General features: G+C 38.2%; 1 protein-coding gene across 2 annotated transcripts in view; it reads right to left on the reverse strand.

Moving 5' to 3' along the window:
• arhgef9b (Cdc42 guanine nucleotide exchange factor (GEF) 9b) overlaps window positions 1-17,130 on the reverse strand; it is a 75,843-nt gene extending 58,713 nt beyond the window's left edge. Inside the window, exon 1 of one of the 2 annotated variants that reach the window (XM_073853998.1) lies at window positions 16,752-17,130. The gene's annotated coding sequence lies outside the window, so the exon portion shown is untranslated. The remainder of the gene's footprint in view (window positions 1-16,751) is intronic. The other variant, XM_055177847.2, reaches the window with a different exon arrangement.
• Window positions 17,131-21,030: the final 3,900 nt, after the last annotated feature.

Consider the following 21,030-nt stretch of genomic DNA (forward strand, 5'->3'; position numbering starts at 1 on the left):
TTTGCTAAACTGTTTTGGGACAAAAGTCTGCACATGGCAATCACAGTAATGATTATGGTCTCAGCATGTACAGAGTACATTTGAGTGTTTATGCTTATAACTTGTTTTATACATGACTACAAGACAAAGGTTATTTTCCTTCTGATGATATAATCTCAGTGTTTCATAGGCTATGTGTGAGGCAGAGAGAAGACGGCTGACAGACTATTTCAAAAGAAAAGGGATTATCTTAAACCAGGACTACGCCTTAGTTTAATTAGTTTTAACAAACATGCATTACTAAAAACATTACTGGCTTGCAGTTTGAGGCTAAACAAAGGACATTGGTGTATTTTAAGATGCAAGTTGTTTTCAGTTTGGATAGCTCTTACATTTATTTTAGTCTAGAACTAATCTAATCCCTGTCCGGGACACCGCCCCTTAGAGGTACATACATTTTGAAATACACATTAAAATACATTTATTTATAGAAAAGTGGTGTAACCTTTTAAGTTTTGTTTACTGAAAAAAGAAAAGAAATTTAAGAGGTTTTTTTAATTAAAACAAGTAAAAATATCTGCAAATGGGAAAAAAATTAATTCCAGTTTCAACTTAATTTAATAAACTTAATTTAAATTTTGTTTCTTACCCTATTGGCAAATATTTTTACTTGTTTGATGATGAGAGTTATTGTTTACAACATACTGTTAATCTCTTTTCTTAAATTACAACAAACACACGGATTGTAGGCAACAGTTTAGGCTACTTCATGGGCCTGTGAATGTGGACAAGGATGAGCGTAGGAGCTTCACATTTTCGGATGACATCAGAGGTATTCAGGCCAATCCCAATGTTCAGATTAGCTGGTCAATCAGGGACACAACGCCTTATAGATCGATGAGCTTTTTAATAAAAAGCTAAAATGTTAATTTTATATCTTGGACATGGCTGACAACAAATCTGGTGGGCCCTGGAACCATTTTAATGACATTAGCAGCACTAAGGGGCGGTTCACATTTCACATCTAAAACCGCATGGAAAATATGACAGTGATGCTGCACGTGCTACACGTACGATCAAACACGCAACATTAAAAGTAGAGTTTATTTGACTCGTACGTATACACAGACGTTCGACACATGCACATTGCGACAAAATCCAATGCATCTCCTGGGCTACATACTAAATTCTCTTGTAGGTGCATGCGCGACCTAAGGGTACAATGTACGCAGAGTTTAAAAAATATGCTGTGCGCGTAAAGTATGTATACACTCTTCTATAGACGAAAATTGAGCCACACGCACTGTATGCAGACAATCAGTTATGTGTAAAAAATTGACTATACTTCGACCTTTAGTCTACCCTGTCTTTCAAGTGGGGAGCGGGACTATAATAACTTTCCATTTTTGGAAGGTAATGTGTCTGCTGGTGGTTGAGAAACAACAGGAGGATCAACATTGAGTCTAATTCTCATCTGGGGAGAATATTCAGGGTCCTCCTCAACATTATCGTCTGTCTCAGACACATTCTCCTCTATGTCACTTTCACTGTGAAAAAGCTCTGACAAAATCTCATTGACAGAAAACCTTTGTTTAGAGACCACAATTTTTTTCCAAATGTTTTACACAGCTTAAAGAGCCTGGAGTCAAATTGACCCCAAAGACCCAAAGAACCCTGATGCTACAAAATGTGTAGAGGACATTGAAAAATTTGAAGCAAAATAAAAGATGTCAATCATGTATTCACCGACATTAAACTTTGAATAGGGTCAAATTGTGGGCTCCTGACTACTTTTTTTACTTGGAGCACTGTAGTCCCTGACTGAGAGTGCAAGCATAAAATTAGGGGCACACATGCAATTATTTACCTTTTCCCCATAATAACTACATTGCTGACAAAAACTATGATAATAAATAGACTTAGCTCTATATGTATTTGTTGCACAAGTCATAATGCACAAATGATCAAACCTTAATAGTAAGCAAAATACCTTTATATCTGTAATGTCGGTGTTAATATATAAGTTCTCCCGCTCTCACTATCTCTCATCTATGCAATGTCTAATAGAAAATGCTCATGCTGTCTCATTTGGACGCAGTCTGAAGTCCTGAGGTAAATGCTAAAATTGCTAAAACATATTGTGTAACATTTCAAGTACATACAACATTTTTATGCTAATTGTTTGTAAACTGACACATTTAGCAACATAAAACTGTATTTTGTATAAACATTTCTAATTTTACCAGCCCATCAATGGTAAAATAGCATTTGGACTTAAATGTGGCTAAGGCGTGCATCCGCCATCCTATCCAGATCTCTTTTAAACTAGTTAAAGTTTTTTCACGTTTCCCTCATTCCAATCATTGATGTGTTTAGCGCCACCCCATGGATCCATGAAGTACTGAAGCTGGGAAATCTATTCAAAGCATCTTGTTTATTCATTTATTTATTGATATTTGATGTCAGCGCATCGATTCTCGTATCGTCAGAGACAGACAAACGATACATTGCCGTATCGATATATTGTCCCAGCCCTACTAGTAAACAAGATAACAAGACACACTTCGAAAACAATAAACAAAAGAACTAGAACTACAAACATGGACAAAAGAATACAACTTCAAGAATAGAACTTCAAAATAATGCATCCCAATTCAGGGACTTCCAAAGCCTTATTTGGCCAATGACATCACCGAGCCACGACAAAGGTTATCCCAATTTGAAGGCTACTTTACCCATAGATATGTATAATAAAGGCTAGATGTCTCGCCGCGGTGCTGGCCAATGGAGGTTGACATCTTGTCTCAGTCAGCTTATTGACTCGTAGCATTGTGTTTTAATGGTTCATGTAATCTTAAAAAAACTTGCTCAATTTTCTACCAATTTTCAAACTGTTTGGTTTGTTATAAACATCAGAGATGTACCTATGACACGGCATACTTATGAATAATTTTCATGAAACATGTTTAAGCATCCAGAATTATAGCCACGTTAATAACATTTGTAAGAAACCAATCTGTAGAAAATTGAGCAATTTATGGTTATTTAATTGTGCATAAACCATTAAAACACAATGCTAAGAGTGAGCGAGCTGACTGAGACAAGATGGCCGCCGGTGATGATGTTGGAGACTTTGTCGTAAGACATCTTGCCTTTATTACACATTAGTGCTGCACAATTAATCGCAATCGCGATGTCAGCCTTTGCAATTATATGACAGCAAAATGTTGCAATTAAATAAATAAATGTGTGGACTTGTTAACACAAATTTTCTGATAACAGTTTGATGATTTTCCTTGCTGTTTAAAAAAGAATGAAAAATGAATGAAAAAGAATGAAAAAGGCAGTGCACGTGTGGCATGCAGGTGTGTGGTTTGCGTCTTCACTTATACCAGAGCGAAGATGGATGCAGAGGAGGTTGACAGTGATCTGGTAGCTAAAAAAAACTATGTCTGTTGTATGGTGGTATTTTGGATTTAGGATTACTGACACTGAGCAGTTGCTACATCACATGGCAATACGAAAACATTTCTAGTTTTACAAATAAAAATTTTAGATAAACTGTGTGTGGATTTTCCTTAAAACCCATCAAGTTGCCTCATGATAGCATTTAGTATAATCGCAATCGCACATCGCAATTTTAGCATCAATAACCGCAATGGGAAAAATTACCCAAATCGTGCAGCCCTATTACACATATGCAGCCCCAAACGTGGAAAATACATTCAAACTGTAGTTAAAAAAGGGTATATTTTGCAAATTAAAGGTCACTGTTTTACTATTATAAATTATCTTTTAGTGATGTGGATAAATATTATTGCTGCAATATACTATTGTAACTCGTTACTCTGGAGATGCCATTCAAATCAGGTAAACAAGCTACAGCTGGTTCAAAACGCTGCCGCAAGAGTGCTTACTCGATCTAAAAAGTATGACCACATTAGTCCAATTCTGGAATCTTTACACTGGCTACCAGTTAAATATCGCATACAATTTAAAATATTACTAATCACCTACAAAGCCTTAAATGGCCTAGCGCCCTCGTATATTAAAGAACTACTATCAGAATACAATCCACCACGTAAACTGCCCTCACAAAATTCTGGTCACTTAATTATCCCTAGAATATCAAAAGTGTCAAAAGGTGGTAGATCCTTTTCCTACTTGGCCCCTAAGCTCTGGAATTATTTACCAAATAATGTTCGAGTATCAGACACAGTCGATCAATTTAAATCTAAACTTAAGACATTCTTCTTTAACAAAGCATTCACATAAAATATGTCCAGTAAATGTACTTTTCCCGCAGTAGTTAGTTTGTCTAGAACAAAGCACTCACATACCTCATATGGGTGATATACTATTGTCGCAATAGTTAGCCGTCTGGAACCGAGCTTACTTAAACCACTATAATGTATGAGCCTTGCATGCTCTCCTGATTTTGCCAAGTGGTTGATGTCCTCAGGGCAGCATAATGTTGACCCTGGGACAACATTTCAATCAACCAATCAGATTTCAGAAATAAGTTTACAGTTTGTTTTAAGTTTAGGCTTACAACCAGGATTAGCTGTTTCTAGACCATTGTCTTTCACTTATCATGTCCATCTGATTTTAGGGTTTGGTTAGGGTTGGGGTTTGGGGTAGTTTTAGGTTTTATTCCGAAAAAATGTTGTCCTTGGGTCAACACAATATGTTGCCCTGAGGACATCAACCACTTGGCAAAATCAGTTCGAGCGACACTTGCATTACATGCGAACGGCCCCTACGCTAATAGAACTCTGTTTTTGTCTCCCTATCTCGTCCTCGACCCCGAGGACAATGATACAAACAGACCCAGTTCCTGTTGCTGTGAAGGTCATCGCACCACTGATCTACTGGCTGTCCTTCAACGTGATGCCCAGCCGATGCGCGACCAACGACCACCGGCTGAACCAGTTTAATCCGCTTACCCGCTTCCTATCCCTACCGTATCTATATATATAAATATATATTAATTTCTCCCAAGGGTTTTTGTCCTTCTAGGAGTTTTTCCCACTGGGTTTTCTCCTAGGGGGATTTTTCGTCCCAGGGAGAGTCAGCCAACTTTGGCTTAACTTAGCACTTTACTGTATACGTTACATTATTAAAACGCTAGCTTGCACGGTTTAACCTTAGCCGTTATATTCTACTTCTTATATTATCTATTGATTTTCTGTGTTCTCCTTTACATATACTCATGTAAAGCTGCTTTGCAACAATTAACAATTGTGAAAAGTGCTATATAAATAAAATTGAATTGAATTGAATATTGTGCATTTTGTCTTTTACTTTTGTATATTTCTAAGGTTGGTAAATTTGATACACTGTTGGGTAGTTTATTCTGCATCCATGTGTCATATTTTCTAAAATAAAAAAAATTAAAAATCTGTCTCCATCTTTATTTTTAAATGTCTGATAGGTCTCAGCTGTTGTGTCCCGCTGAGAAGCGTAGTGGGCAGGAACAGCAAGTGATGCAACTCCCCCCATAGGCTATACCAGGGGTGGGCATCGAGGGCCACAGTCCTGCGGAGTTTGGCTTCGGCCTTAGTCAAACACACCTGAATGTCATTTCCAAACAGTCCTGAAGACTTCAATTAGATTTTTGAGCTGAGTTTGATTAGGGTTGGAGCTAAACTCTGCAGGGACACTGGCCCTCAGGACCAGGAGTTGCCCACCCCTGGGCTATACCGTCTAATTTCAGTTCGCTTTGTGGACTTTAGAGGCTTCAGCCTTAATATACAGACTCTTGCCTTGAAAGTCTGCAGCCTTAGAAGAATCCAGACCCTGAATTGGGATGCACCCATGGACTGGGGAAACCCAAGACAGGACTGTGACAGTAACCATGGCAACTGCTGTATTTCACTGAGTGAATTCAGACTGTCTGAGTGTTTTTGTATTGTGGTGGTACTGTTTGTTTAATTTAGCCTTATTTCACAAAGCTGAAATTCTTATAATATATATAAATTAAATCAAAAACAACTGCAGATCTTTCTTTGATCATTGTGTTTCATGATGTAGTTGGCTGCATTTACACTGCAAGTCTTCGATCTTTTGACCATATCTTTTGTCCCACCTGCTTACATTTATTCAAGACTCGCTGTATCTGATATCCGTACATTAAACTCTTACAAGATTGGATAGATATGGGAATTGTATCTGATCTAAAACCACATTTGCAAGTGGCTCAGATGCGGGAAATTTTTTTTGTATCATAATACTGTATCTTACTTAATGGGCATTTTTAATGAAGGTTATTGCTGCATTAACACTGTAGTCACCACTGATAAGAGTAACTAACTATTCAGTAAGTAATAGCACACTGATCATTGGAGTTAGTAACAATTGGTTACTTGTTACTTATTTAATATTCATTATTAATTACTAAATGCGGTGTGTTGGTTGGTGGGTTGGTTACCGTAGCCTACCTCCTGAAGAAATATATATTAACTAATACTTATTTTAGTCAGCTGCAAATATGGTTTGACCCTAAAAAAATTTCAGTCAGGACCACTTTGTCAAATAATGATTTATTACATTATATGCATACAGTTAGTGTTGGCGGTATGGTTCTGTTCTGGGCAAAGATTTCACTCGCCTGTCCATGCGCATGCATAGACAGAGCCTGGAGAGCAGCGGATAGAAAATAAAAAGACCCCCCCAGAACAGAAGAACAGCAGAACAATAGGCTAATCATACATAGTATTAAAGTGCAAACTTACAAGTTTGATAAAATAAATAAATAAAAGAGTAAAATAATAATAATAATAAATAAAAATAATAGATAAATAAAGAGAGAGAGAGGGGGGGGAGAGAGAGAGAGAGAGAGAGAGAGAGAGAGAGAGAGAGAGAGAGAGAGAGAGAAGAGAGAGAGGGAAGAATGCAAGATGAAGATAGCGTTATATTGGTACAAACGAACAACAGGTTCCGGCTAGGTGGAGTTGGGGTTGGAGGAGGGACTTTAAATGGCAGCAGCAGCAGCAGCAAAAAACGGCAGGAGCAATGCGCTAGAAAGCGGCTCAATGAATGGGAATTTAAAAAGTCGGTTGTTACGGATGTCGTGAATGATTTGTGCGCGTCATGAACAGCTGATTATCAGCCAGAGATGGGACCAAGTCACACATGTGCAAGTCTCAAGTAAGTCTCAAGTCTGAACCTTCAAGTCTCAAGTAAGTCCCAAGTATTTTTTTTCTTGGGCAAGTCAAGTCAAGTCAAGTCGCAGGCTATGTCAAGTCAAGTCAAGTCAAGTCCTGTAGTAGGTCAAGTCAAGTCCAAGTCAAGTCACCTTATTATTGTAATTTTACCTGCAGAATCTGATTTTAATAAAGTGAAAAGACAAGATATACAGTAACTAACTATTAGCAAATTACAATAATTTGGATTTGCATTGTAAATACTCAAGTTCAGTAAAATACATCATGTAATCAAACAAAATTGTAACTTCATAAATTATTTATTTTTCACTTCTGCTAACCTTGTTTGGTATGTTTGAAAATTTCAACATTGAGTCCATAAAACAAATAACAGCTAAACATCCAACAGACTCCTCTCTGAACACCTCCCTCTCTCTCTTCTAAACACAGTTCACACACACACACACACACACACACACACACACACACACACACACACACACACACGCACCCAAGCACGCACACACACACACACACACACACACACACACACACACACACACACACACACACACACACACAGTCAGGCATACATGGTTTACGGGGACATTTCCATAGATGCAATGCATAAATACTGTACAAACTGTTATATTTTATTCCCCTAACCTACCCCAGTCCCTAACCCCAATGTCACAAAAACCTGTTGGCAGTCTTTAATCTATGAAAAATTTAGTTTCTTTAGCGTTTCAGTTTATGGGGACACTTCCTGGGTCCTCGTAAACCATGGTTATAGCATAGTTAACATGTCATTATACACTATTCATGTCCCCATAAACCACATTTGCAAACCCCCCCCACCACCCACGCACGCATACACACACACACACACTCTTTCTCTCTCTCTTTCACACACACACACACACACACTCTCTCTCTCTCTCTCTCTCTCTCACACACACACACACTCTCTCTCTCTCTCTCTCTCTCTCTCTCTCTCTCTCTCTCTCTCTCGCTCACACACATTCACAGACCTGTATTATGCTCTGAATGCTCAAGGATGCGGCAAGAAAAAACGAGCGCTTCGCACCGCGTGCGCGTCTCTTCCGTTCGCGCGCCTACATTTAAAATAACGAACTTGAGGGCGCAAAGACGCTTACAAACTTAAGTCTCGTGCCACTCAGATCAAGGGAAGTATTTTAAAAAATTAGGCTAAACTATTTTGCCCACATTTGTCCCCAACACGGTATGAGGGTTAATGGATATACGTTAGCTATTATTACATTAGCTAACTACCAACTAACCAGATGTTAACAAATTGACAAGCACTTACTGAATGGCTCTTCAAATGACGGACGAAATTGGAGGTTGTCATCTGACTGCCCATAATTTTAATGTCTTGCAACGCAGTGTTCGTCTTTTGCCATCTTGTTGAAGCCGAAAGCGATGACGATCGGTACCGCTCAGGCTGACATGTTGATATCTGATCTAAGTGGGCGTGGTGTGCGTATACGAGAGGGCATGACTGATGATAGTGTCGTGATTCAGTCATGACAACGGCATTCTCAGCCTGCGCTTTATTTTTTTTTAATAATTTATATATTTTATATTCAAACTGAAAACATAATGTGATTAACACTCAAGTCATTCAAGTCATCGTGTCTCAAGTCAAGTCAAGTCCCGAGTCTTAGACTTCCAAGTCCGAGTCAAGTCTCAAGTATTTTATTTTTTGTCAAGTCAAGTCACAAGTCACAAAAATAGCGACTCGAGTCGACTCGAGTCCAAGTCACCAAGTCACAAGTCCCCATGTCTGTTATCAGCTGATGCATGCTTGACTGACGTGGCATGCCTGAACTAACGCTATGCTTGATTCTAACAAAAGGTTTCTAAGTGGTTTACTGTACTATCAGATGCACTAAAAAACATACTTAAAGTTTACCAAAGTTTGACTCCAAGAAAGGCCCCATTTTCAAAATGGCGGCCGTCAGGTCCTTAAAATGATCATTACTCCCTTGTATTCCTCCATGTTTGACCATGTAATATTGTAATAAGCATATTTGCGCAATAGATGAGTGATTACAAGTTCAATTATATATTAAAGAAATTGGTTAAAAGCATATTTATGTGAAAAACAAGTACAATTTCCCCTAGTTAATTGCATATTTCTCCTTTCTCATAACATTTTGCCTAGTGTTGGTGGTTTCTTTGGTTCATAACCATTCTTTTGAATCTAATAAAAATACATTCATTAGAATTGTGTTGGTACTGTAAAATTAGTCAAAACAGGGCTGCCACGTGAAGGCTCAGTGTACCGTTAACCCATTTTATTTATTTATTTATTTAAGTTTTATAATGATTTTTTTGTGCCTTTTTTTAATACTTTTCTTATTTATACATATCTTCTATTTTCTTCAGTTGTTTCCTTCAATGTTGATTATAGTGATTTTCACAATTCCCAACTGTCATGGTCCACAAGTAGTCCATATGCCCTCCAACTGCACTGTTGTGCAATTACAGAGAATCATCTGCAGGAGGCTTTCTGGGGCAGCAGTCTTTCCACTGCATAGACCCCACAGGTCAGGTCGTGCCAGCTTACTTTACTTTGGCTTGGTTAGCTTTTCTATTAAGTTTAGTACCACTTCAGAGTGGGATTGGTTGTGCTGGCTGGGAGTGCGGGCAGTAGCACATTGCAGTAGTCCAGTCTGGACAGGACAAGAGCCTGGGACTAGAACTTGTGTAGCATGCTCAAATAGAAAGGTCTTATTTTACTAATGTTGTAAAGGATTAATTAAAAGAGCGGGCGGTGCTGGCAACATGCTCTGTAAAACTAAGCTCACCATCAATGACCAAACCCAGGTTTCTGGCTGTCCTGAAAGGGGTAATGATCAAAGAACCAAGTTGATTGAAAAGATTGTGATGAATCTTAGGGCCAGATGATATGACGAGCAGTTTTGTCTTTACGAAGTTCAGCTGGAGATGATAGTCCTTCATCCAGAGTGGCAGAGCAGAGGTAGGAAAAGCCATGTTTCCGAATGATAGAACCCAAAAATGTCATGTTAATGTCATAGAAAAGAGCAGTGGTCCAAGCACTGAGCCATGAGGTAACCCGGTATTGAGACGTTGGGGTTCAGAGACATCACCTCTCCATGATACTCTAAAGCCGAAAGTATACTAGGGATGTCCGCATATGCGCGCTGTCCGCATGACGTCATTTTCGTCATCAGGAGGGTCTGCGGCCGGCCGCGCGGACCGTCCGCGTGCAGCCCAAAATTTGAGAACGCGCGGACAGTGCGCGTACAGTCCGCGTATGACAGCGCATTCGCGTGAAAATATTTAGACAGGACACTCCACTATAAACAATTATACAAAGGAAATAGACAGCATTTGCACACACACTATCGTTTTTCTTCTTTAACTTTTACTTCTAAGAGCAGAAAGCTGTGGAGCATGTTTGTTGGATTCCTGACTTTGTTGTCTTGTTGTTTGTTCTAAACTGTGTTTGCAATGGTGGATCAGGTACTTTTCTTCACCTATCCTAATGTTTTAATGTACTGTAAATGTCTCCAAATCAGTGATGCCCTGACAGCCTGTTAGACTAATAATTTGAATAAGAAATCATTTGTATTGCGTATAGTGTTAGACAAGTCCAATGGATTCATAGACCCATAATTCATGGGGTTAGACACCAAGATTACTTGGATAGGTCAAATAATGAAGGAGTTAGGATATTTTAAGGGCTTTCTGCCTGTCTTGGACGCCATCTTGAAAATTACACCTTTCTAGTGGTCAAACTTTGGTAAACTTTTAGTATGTTATTTAGGACACCTAATACTAAAAAAACAGCTGAGAAACCTTTTGTTAGAATTTGTTTAGGGTTAGGTGTATTTTTTTCCATATATGCGGCCGCCTATTTAAAATAACTTTGATTACTTATTGACAGTCCCTTAAAATGAATTATGCTAATTAACGGGACACATATGATCATATTTCATCTCCTACAGAAGACTATTGAAAGTATTTTAAGCCTTTTATGTTACTGACATTGATTAATAAGTAAATCTTTTGTGCTCATTAATCCGAAAGAAACTTAAGAAAAACACCCCCTATTAATCACTGCATTAAAACGTATATGCTTTTATGGTGAAATTACTTCTTTATCATGTAATTTTGAGCATAAACTGAAACCAATGCACTGTCACTTTAACACAGTGTTAAAGTAGTTTGAATCCATAGATGAATGTAAAAATGAAAAGAGCTGTTGTGTTATTAAGCACAGCGTTGGCCTCAGGCAACAAACTACCTTTTTGAGCCTCACACCGACACTTTACATTTTTTATTAAAAAAAAATATATGTATAATGCAACATGATCTCACAAAGTTCCGTGGGATAGTCACGGAATTTTGTGCTCATTTTTCCGTGGCATTCTCACGGATCTCCGCATTTTTCTGTGGCCCTGCTACGGACTGTCTTTTTCCGTGGCATTTTCACAGATTGGTTATTCAACTGCTTTTTCCTATTTTCAAACCATTGTCGCTTCGGTTTAGGGTTAGATTTGGTGTTTGCCTTAGTATGTCACTTTAACTATTGGTTTATACTATTTTTTTTTTCAGATTTATTCTTTTATATTTTCTTAACTTTAAACAATTGTTGCCTGGCATTGGGGTTAGAGTTGGGTTTGGGTAAGGATGTCATTTTATGTAAATCTAACCCTAAACCGAAGCGAAAATGGTAAGAAAATAGGACAAAACAGTTAAGTAACCAATCCATGAGAATGCCACGGAAAAAGACAGTCCGTAGCAGGGCCCCGGAAAAATGCGGAGATCCGTGAGAATGCCACGGAAAAATGAGCACAAAATTCCGTGACTATGCCACGGAAATTCATGAGATCAGGTATAATATCACCTGACATGTCTCTCCAATGAAATGAGGGGCTGGAGTGGTTGTGACCTTTTGTTTGGGGGTGGAGCAGTGCTTTTTGGAAGCAAAGCCACATGGGATGCAGTGCCACCGATTGCCAGGATAAATATCACTTTTTAACATTTTTAAATTGAAATAATTTTACAGAAAAAATATGTGTATGTGCATCAGTATGTAAAGAAGTATGTTTGATTGTCTGAAGACTTTCTTTGTTTTTATTTTCATACTTAGACCGTGTTTTTTGTTTGTTGCCCAGGGCAAAGTTGTGCTATAAGGGTACTAAAACACCAAGGTTTTTTATCTGATAAGATATGTGCATTAGAAAGTTTAACTCTAACAAACATCAATCACAAATGATTCCACTTAATCACAAACATTACTAATTAGTTTCATGGGCAACATTGTGCAGTTAGAGCACTTTTATTCAGGAAAAATCATGGCAAAATGATGCATAACACACACACACACACACACACACACACAAACACGCACGCACACACACATGCACACACAAACACACGCACACATTTGTTGGTTTATATGTTTATATGAAAATGTGGAAAACATTTACACATGCAGTGTTAGTTACAATTAGTAGTGCGCATGTTTGGCTGGAATCATTTGTGATTAATTTTTTTCTAAAAATGGATATATTTATCATATTCAGGGTTCCCACACCTTAGTTAATGATAAGGCTTAATGACAAAGACAGGGTGACATGGGAGCAAGGAAGTATATCGCTATCTGAAATGCCAAAGACGGCGTTACAAGGATGCAGGAAGTATGGCAACGAAGACGCAGCGTCTCGTTCCCTTCTCAGGGAACAACAGTAACATACGTAACCCGAGACGTTTTCATTTGTCCAAGACAACTATGCAAAAAAGCATTTTGTTATGAATCAACATTCGCATACAGAAGATATAAGCATTTCAAGCGAACAGTTTAGCATGTGTGCTTAAAAGGCTAGAAATTGTATGATATTATCTACACTACACAAGGAATATATGGATTTTTCCAGAAATCTTCTTGCATAAAATAGATTCAATGACCTGTATCTATGCATGTATATTTTCAAAATCTTCCCAGGGCCTTGAATTTTTCCTCCCAGATTCACAAACTTTCAAGGATTTCAAGGACCCGTGGGAAGCCTGCATATTAAAAACCTTGGTGTTTTTGTACCATTGTAGCACAATGTTGCCCTGAGGCAACTAAATAAATTCTGAGTCAGGGGTGGTGGGGGGATAAATTGTATGATGGATATTTTATCAGTGACCCCCAAGCTCCCAAAAAGTGAGGTGAAATATTTTTTTTCCCCAAAAAACAAATTTGTCATGCCATAGAGGGTTAACTGTACATGTAGATTAATTTGACCAAAATCAAAGTGACCTTTTCACAGACAGCTGAAAGCTACAGAAAAGAAAAATAGATTCTGTGTTAATTCACAGAAACAACTGGAAGCACACCATATTGATTACAGTTGCCATTTTATGTTAGATATGTTGAGTTTTAAGACACAATCACAGCCTGAGATTCTGTGTATTATTAACTGCTCAGAAATGAAACATTTAGATTCCTTATAGATTCTTATATTCAGTTTTGTCTAATATACTGTTAGATTTTTTTTCTGCATGGGTGTAGAAAAAAGTCTGCTTTGTTTCGTGGATGTGTGCGCGTGCATGTGTGTGTACCACGGGTCTCACAGTTCCTAACTAACATTCACTGGTAATAATTTGAATTTTTGCATTCCACAGCATTTATGGAAAATACCTAACTTACGGTCCTTTAGGTCCTTTTAGAGCAGTTTATTCCTGATAACAAGCAAAGTAAAAAACAAGTAGATTACTGTAGTTCATATTTTATAGCTAAATTGAATAAAAAAACAGACTGAGCTACATAACTGTGTAAAATGTGTACTAATACAATGTTAACTACAAACTGGCTGCCAAACCTCCCTCCATTCCGTGATCCATGATCTCCGTCTCCCCCTGTCTTTAAGAAACCAAAACATTTGTTATTTTTGATGAGGTATTTGTTCCAGAGTTCAGTTTAAACACTGGTCAGACTCAGACCATGAAACAAAGAGAGACCGGAACAGATGTGTAACAACGACAATGCACAGGCGTCCGATGAAACGGTCTATTCATCAGTACCACATGACGTCACTGCTCTGCTTTACTCTATGGTCACAGCAGCCACAACTAGCAAAATACAAATAAATAAAACGCTCCCAGGAGGTTCACAACAAGATTACAATTTGGCCGGGATATGTTGTGATGTTGGCTGTGATAACAGTCGTCCGAGGAACCCCCAACTACAATTTTATTCTTTTCCAATAAGGGATTGCCTTCAATCGGAAGTGACCAAGGAGAACTTAAATGCATGCCGAATATTAAATGCATAGTAAAAAGTTCTCAAGTAATTCAATAATCAAGTAAACAGTAAGTGTTTATAATTTAAGAACAAAGAAACTTTAATTTATTGTTAAATAAATAAATATAACATTAAGTAGCTGATTGTTTTTTGATTAACATATACAGCTGTCACTTTAAAAGCTTACAGTAATGGATTCATACGTCCTAAACCACTTTTTCCCTAAACTTTTCACTTTACACATAACCTTTTATACACATTTATATACGCCAATAGACATTTTGACTTTATTATGAGCGTATGTGACCGTCAAAGCCTGAAAGATCACAGCTCTGCATGTTCCATCTTACTTTTTATGGACAGTAGACTTTCTTTTGTGTGCCAGAAACTTATTTTAAGGACTACAAAACAATAAATTGTAATACATTATGATATTAACAACAGCCAGGGACTGACTGGCAGCTGACATCTAACTCCAGATTGTAAAATCAGTCATTTGTCTCTGGTAAACCCTCAGTTACACTAATAAATGTGACCATTTAGGGCATTAGATATGCTGTGTTCGCTGCCAAGATGGACACAGATATGGGGACGGGCATGGTGGAAGTGACGTCTTTGGTACCCATGAATAAGCTAGTTTATCTCAGGATGACATCATTACTAATAAATAACCATGTTTTGACTTCATAAAACTGTTCTAAATTATAAATAATTGGGAATGATGTGATAACACTTAAATAATTTCTAATATGGGTTACCATGATTTTCTTAAGAGTTAATACTAATAAACACAACTCCTCATTTGTCATCTGACTCATAAAGAACTATAAGGAGAGATTTCACAAATGGTGGATGAAACAGCATTATATTTATATATTTATATGTTTGTGTGTGTGTGTGTGTGTGTGTGTGTGTGTGTGTGTGTGTGTGTGTGTGTGTGTGTGTGTGTGTGTGTGTTAGCATAATTAATTTTAAGTGACTGTTAATAAGTAGTTTATTCATAGTAAGTATTACTTAACGGTATACATGAGTATACAGTAATAATGAATATTAAATAAGTAACAAATAACTAATTGTTAATTACCCCAAAGATCAATATGCTATTACTTGCTAATTAGTTAACCACTCTTCCTTGCTAAATATCAGTAGTGTTAATGCAGCACTAACCATTTGTTCTTCATTAGTTCTTGTCTAACTATGAAACAGTATTCTAAAGTGTTACCACATGCAAAAGCAATATCAGAACTGTTTCAGAAATGAGTAAATAATCTCTAATTTTTTTGTTTTAATTTAGCTTTGTTTTGTTGCCTCAAATTTTGTATAGCTACATATTTTTTGTTAATAGACCAGTTCAGCATATTACCTTATGTCATCATTTATATTTCACTTTTTCTTGCCAGTTGCTAAAATAAAGTAAAAAATTTGGAATTGTAAAAATTTTTTTTAGCTTGTAAGAAAGAAATGGGCAATTGAAGTGAAGATCATGATCAAAAGTTTTACAAACACATCAAGTTGGTTGGTCTTAAAAGGATAGTTAACTTAAAAATGAAAATTCTGTCATCGTGTTCTCATTCTCACATTGTTCTAAACCTGTATGAATTTATTTTTTCTGATGAACACAAAGTAAGATATTGTGATAAATGATGGTAAGCACACAGCTGATGGTAACCATTGACTTCCATAGTAGGAAAAACAAATATCAACTGTGTACAGTGTGCTTACCATCATGTATCAAAATATCTTCTTCATCATTTATCACAATACTTCCATAATATTTGTTTTCCTACTAAGTAAAAAAGATAAAAAGAAATCCATACAGGTTTAGAACAACATGAATAGCCTATAAGAAAACGACAAAACTGAACTATCCCTTTAAGTTAGTTTCTTCATCATATGTGCTTTAGTGCTCGTGGAATTTTAGATTTTTTAATCATAAATAATTCTCTCCAGTAAAAAAGAAAAGAAAACAAGAAGCAGATGGTATAGGCCAAAGCCCTGATCTCAACATCATCAAGACAATCGTTACATAAATCTAAAAAAGACCTATGGCAAATTCTCCAAGATGCTTGAAACAACTAGCCAGCAATGCAAATGTATACAGGAGAACTATTGGTGGAGTTTTTAAAGACAAAGGGTGGTCACCAAATCAAATATATATATGTATGTATATATGTATATGTATATAATATACCTTACATTGTATATATTTAATAATTCATATATTATTATGAAAATACAGGAAATTATTGTCAGGCTAAAATAGTTTAAACTGAATGTTATGAACTGAATAAAAAAAATTTCCATAGCAAATATGACATCCCTGAGGTAAAAAAAAAACTTACCAGTTCGAATTTGAGGTAGTTGAATCGCGAAAAGGTTCAACAGGAATAAACTAATAAAACATTCCTGGTAAATCCTTATGCTTTAAAAACTCGATTTCTTTAATGTTTCCTCAGTGAAATGTTGTTCAGGATAAAAGTTAATCCATAAAAGTTCATGAAAATGGTTCAGGGTTTTTTTCTCAGCATAATGAAGCTGTTGAACTCTTGCTCCACTGTGACTAAACAGACGGCACACACACACAATCACACCCAGTTCCTGTCATTATGTTTGTCGTGATCCAGTTATTTCTGCAAATCTTCCATTGCGACAGCAAAGACAGACACTGCTAAATGAGGAAAAGTATTTTTACACCTCTAATTATCAGTTTTATGTAACATTAAGCAGAATAACTTTTCACTGCCCTAACAATTCCAAATATCAGTTCTGTGGTGAAAATTAGCAGTGTACCTAGGAAATGGACACAATACACAGATATAAGGGTCAAAGTTTGGGAGCCTATTTAAAACTTTTGTCCTGTTTTGGTACTTGCCTACTGTAATTACGTGGCATTTTCCGGCTATACACAGGAAAGAGTCGATCTTACAAAGACAGGAAACCTGGCTGACAGTATGTAAATATCTGCTTCATACACTCTTTCCCTTCTGTCTGAACCACCCCATTGTGATGGACAGTTTCATTTCAGTGCTTTAATAGCCATTTCATTACATGACACATTCATTTTGCACCCATACATCTTTGAGACCATAGACTCACTCACACTAAATGATAATTACCTTTTAATAATTTCTGAAACTAGGAAATACACAATACAACACAGTACCTTAAGGGCACTGCTGCAATCACTTTTAAACAAGTTGGGTGTACGCTTTGTATGCTTAGTATAATTTACAGTGAAAAGATCTGATCAAAACATAAACGTAAAGGCTTTTTGATGTCATGAAGTGCTTCTTCTTAAGGAAGGGAAAGGACTCCCCAGGCACACATTCAATTCACATCCTGTACATGAGCAGCAGGCAGCTTTCCTGACGTCACATTACAGATCTTGGATTTATAACCCATTTTTGATTGTTTGCTCTATACAACACAAGGCAAGACTTAATTTTTTTTGGAAAAGTTGTTGAAATTTTTTAATGTTAGGTACTGTAATTAAATTTCTTTCCCGCTCCTTCTCCTTCACTACTCACTGATGGTGGAATGATCTTCCAAATGCAGTCCGGTCAGCAGCATCTCTTGCAAAAAAAACCCCAAACATTTAAAATCACATTTTCGTCGGAGCCGATGGTGTAGTGGGCAGCGCTCCGACATGTGGTGCTTTCACACTTTCGCCGACCCGTGTTCGATTCTCAGCTCGTGGTCATTTGTCTAAACTCTACTCACGATTAAATAAAGGCAAAAAACATATATATACAGTAGGGCTGAACGATGTGAGGAAAAGTTGCGATGTGCGATGACATTGTTTAATGTTGCGATGACAATGTGAGTTGCGATAAATATATATTTTTTTCATGTTTTAGGGGCCATTCACATGTCGCGCCTAAAAACGCGTGGAAAACACTAGACACGTAGGTTATTGTCACATGACCTGCACGCTGCGCTTGTGTCATTCTGAAAAGTTAAAATGTTTTTGAAATACCTGGAAAAAACGAGCATGTCGCGACCGCGGCGCTTCCAGAGCACGCATACATTTGAGAAGGGTATTCCTGCACAGCTGGAGGCTGCAGTTTTGTGACCGCAGTTTTGTGACCGCGGTTCTGTGACCCTACGTTTTTGTGACAGCGCCAACTATCGAACTGGCAGTGTTGCGAACTTGGCGACTTTGTCGCTAGATTTAGCGACTTTTCAGACCCCTTTAGCGACTTATTAGCGACAAATCTAGCTACTTTTTCTGGCATTGTTGGAGACTTTTTGGAGACTTTGACTTGAAAGCACTTATCATTCAGTCTTCTCAACGAGCAGCTACCGCTCCTTCCGTGGGCTCCACCCCCATACCAAAGCACTCACAGGCGGCCTCGTGCAGCAGAGCAGAGTCTCTCCCATCTGCAGTCAGGGCAGGAGATTATGTTCATCTCTTTGCGGCCAGACGGCAAATCGTGTATGCGGGAAGCCGGAGCTGCCATCCTGCGATGACTTACATTTATGGCGGGATATAAATAATTGGTCTTTTAATAAAATAAATCAATTTACAAAAATAAATGTGTTTGAGTAAGCTGAGCAGCAGCACATTCAGAATAGACAAAATGTACGGAGTTGACACGTTAATGAGCTATATACCTACAAAACAACGTTTCCTCTCACATATCATATTAGAAATAGTAGTGAGATTACTATATTGATATAATTATGTACAAACATTATTACAAACTAAACCAACAGGGGCCCAGAAATGGAAGCTTAGCAAAGCGTAGCGTAAGTTCTACCAGGAAACTCGAATGTTACGTCATTCATTGCACAGAGCGCAATCAATCACTCCTAATATTGAGAGTATTTAAGCCTCCCACTCACCTGTCTTTGCGTTCGCAGATACTGATGTCAGCTTCACAAGCGTGCTTCAGTCGCAAACCCAGAAATCATGTCTCGGAAAGCTATTGTAGATAGTGATTCTAACGAATCGGACGACGGACCTGTACCACCTTCTCCACAGGCAGTGCGACGTAGTTCTCGTTTATTAGGACGAGAGAATCCATGGTCTCACTGGCCTCCGGAGCTCATAATTACAACACTCGAAGAGGCAGGCATTCCAGTCAATACAGAGCTGTCGAAGGATGACTTGCTCCAACTCGCTTACAGTTCACTGGGCAGCCCCTGTCCTACCTCCGCGGATGTTAATCCAGACAAACGTGATCCACCTGCTCCAACTAAACAAGCAGGTAAAAAACGGACAAATAAATCATCCTCTCCTAGGCCAGCTAAACAACCCAGAGCTCACCCAAATCTGCCTCTTTTATAACGCTACATAATACACTAATTGACTGGTCTATCACGGATACTGATCTTCTTGTTCGACATTTCGGAGGCCAGAAAATTCTGGCGTGTATAGTCTGTAGTTCACACGGGCACTCTGCCTCATTTTGCCCGAAAGCACATACCAGAGACAACGCAGACGCCGGTCACGGCATTAAGGGTGCTAGCCATGGTCCTGAAAAATCAAGCATTCAATATGATTACCTGCAAGGAGCCTCACCCGAAATTCGTCTGCCCACGCCGATTCAGACCCTCAACAAAGAAAGAGGCTCACACTACGAAGAAATTCTGAACAGATACCCTTCTACCCCTGTCAACGTTTCAGCTCTCTCTCGCTATTTAGCGGCCCACCCTGATACATGTTTTGTCGAATATTTAATCACTGGGCTTTCACAAGGTTTTCGAGTTGGAGTTCTCTCCCCTTTAATGTCTACATACGTAGCAAAGAATTTACAGTCAGCTTTAAACGAAGCCGATGTTACGTCTGCATTACTTGACAAAGAACTTAATAAAGGCTACCTAATTGGTCCATTCAGCTCTCCCCCCTTTTCTCCATTCAGAGTTAATTCTCTCGGCATTGCCACCCGGAAATATTCCGGTAAAAAGCGCTTGATATTTGACATGTCTTCTCCTCATTCTGATACCGTAGCCAGTGTTAACGAGTGTATTCCGTCAGAACCGTTTTCTCTTCATTACGCGTCGGTTGACACTGCTATTCAGCTTATTAAGTGGGCTGGGCACGGAGCGTGGCTTGCTAAAGCTGACATTACTGACGCCTTCAAAATAATTCCTATTCACCCGTCCGACTGGGCACTTTTCGGCGCTAAATGGAAGTCTAAATTCTATTTTGCAGTTAGACTTACATTCGGGTGTAAGAGCAGTCCCCACATTTTCAATTGTTTATCAGAAGCATTGTGTTGGATCCTGCTGAACGTTTGCAGAATTCCATTTGTTTTACATTTGCTCGACGATTTCCTGCTCGTTGACTTTCCGTCTCCTCGTACCTCCATTCTCGACACACTTAAACAAGTGTTCAACGATGTTGGTGTTCCTTTGTCTAAGGAAAAAACTATAGGTCCATCGACTTCCCTTGAGTTCCTCGGTATTTTACTGGACTCTGTAAAAATGCAAGCTTCCCTACCTAATGAGAAACTAATCAGGATCACGTCGTTTTTGGACTCGGTAAGCTCCTCTCGAGCAGTTTCTAAACGCGTAATGCTCTCCCTGCTAGGTCACCTTAACTTCGCAATGAGCATCATTCCCCAAGGCAGGACTTTCATTTCCCGCCTGTTAACCCTAGCTCACTCCGTTGCCAAA

Source organism: Misgurnus anguillicaudatus, chromosome 16 (assembly GCF_027580225.2).
Source record: "Misgurnus anguillicaudatus chromosome 16, ASM2758022v2, whole genome shotgun sequence".
NCBI classification, from domain to species: domain Eukaryota; kingdom Metazoa; phylum Chordata; class Actinopteri; order Cypriniformes; family Cobitidae; genus Misgurnus; species Misgurnus anguillicaudatus.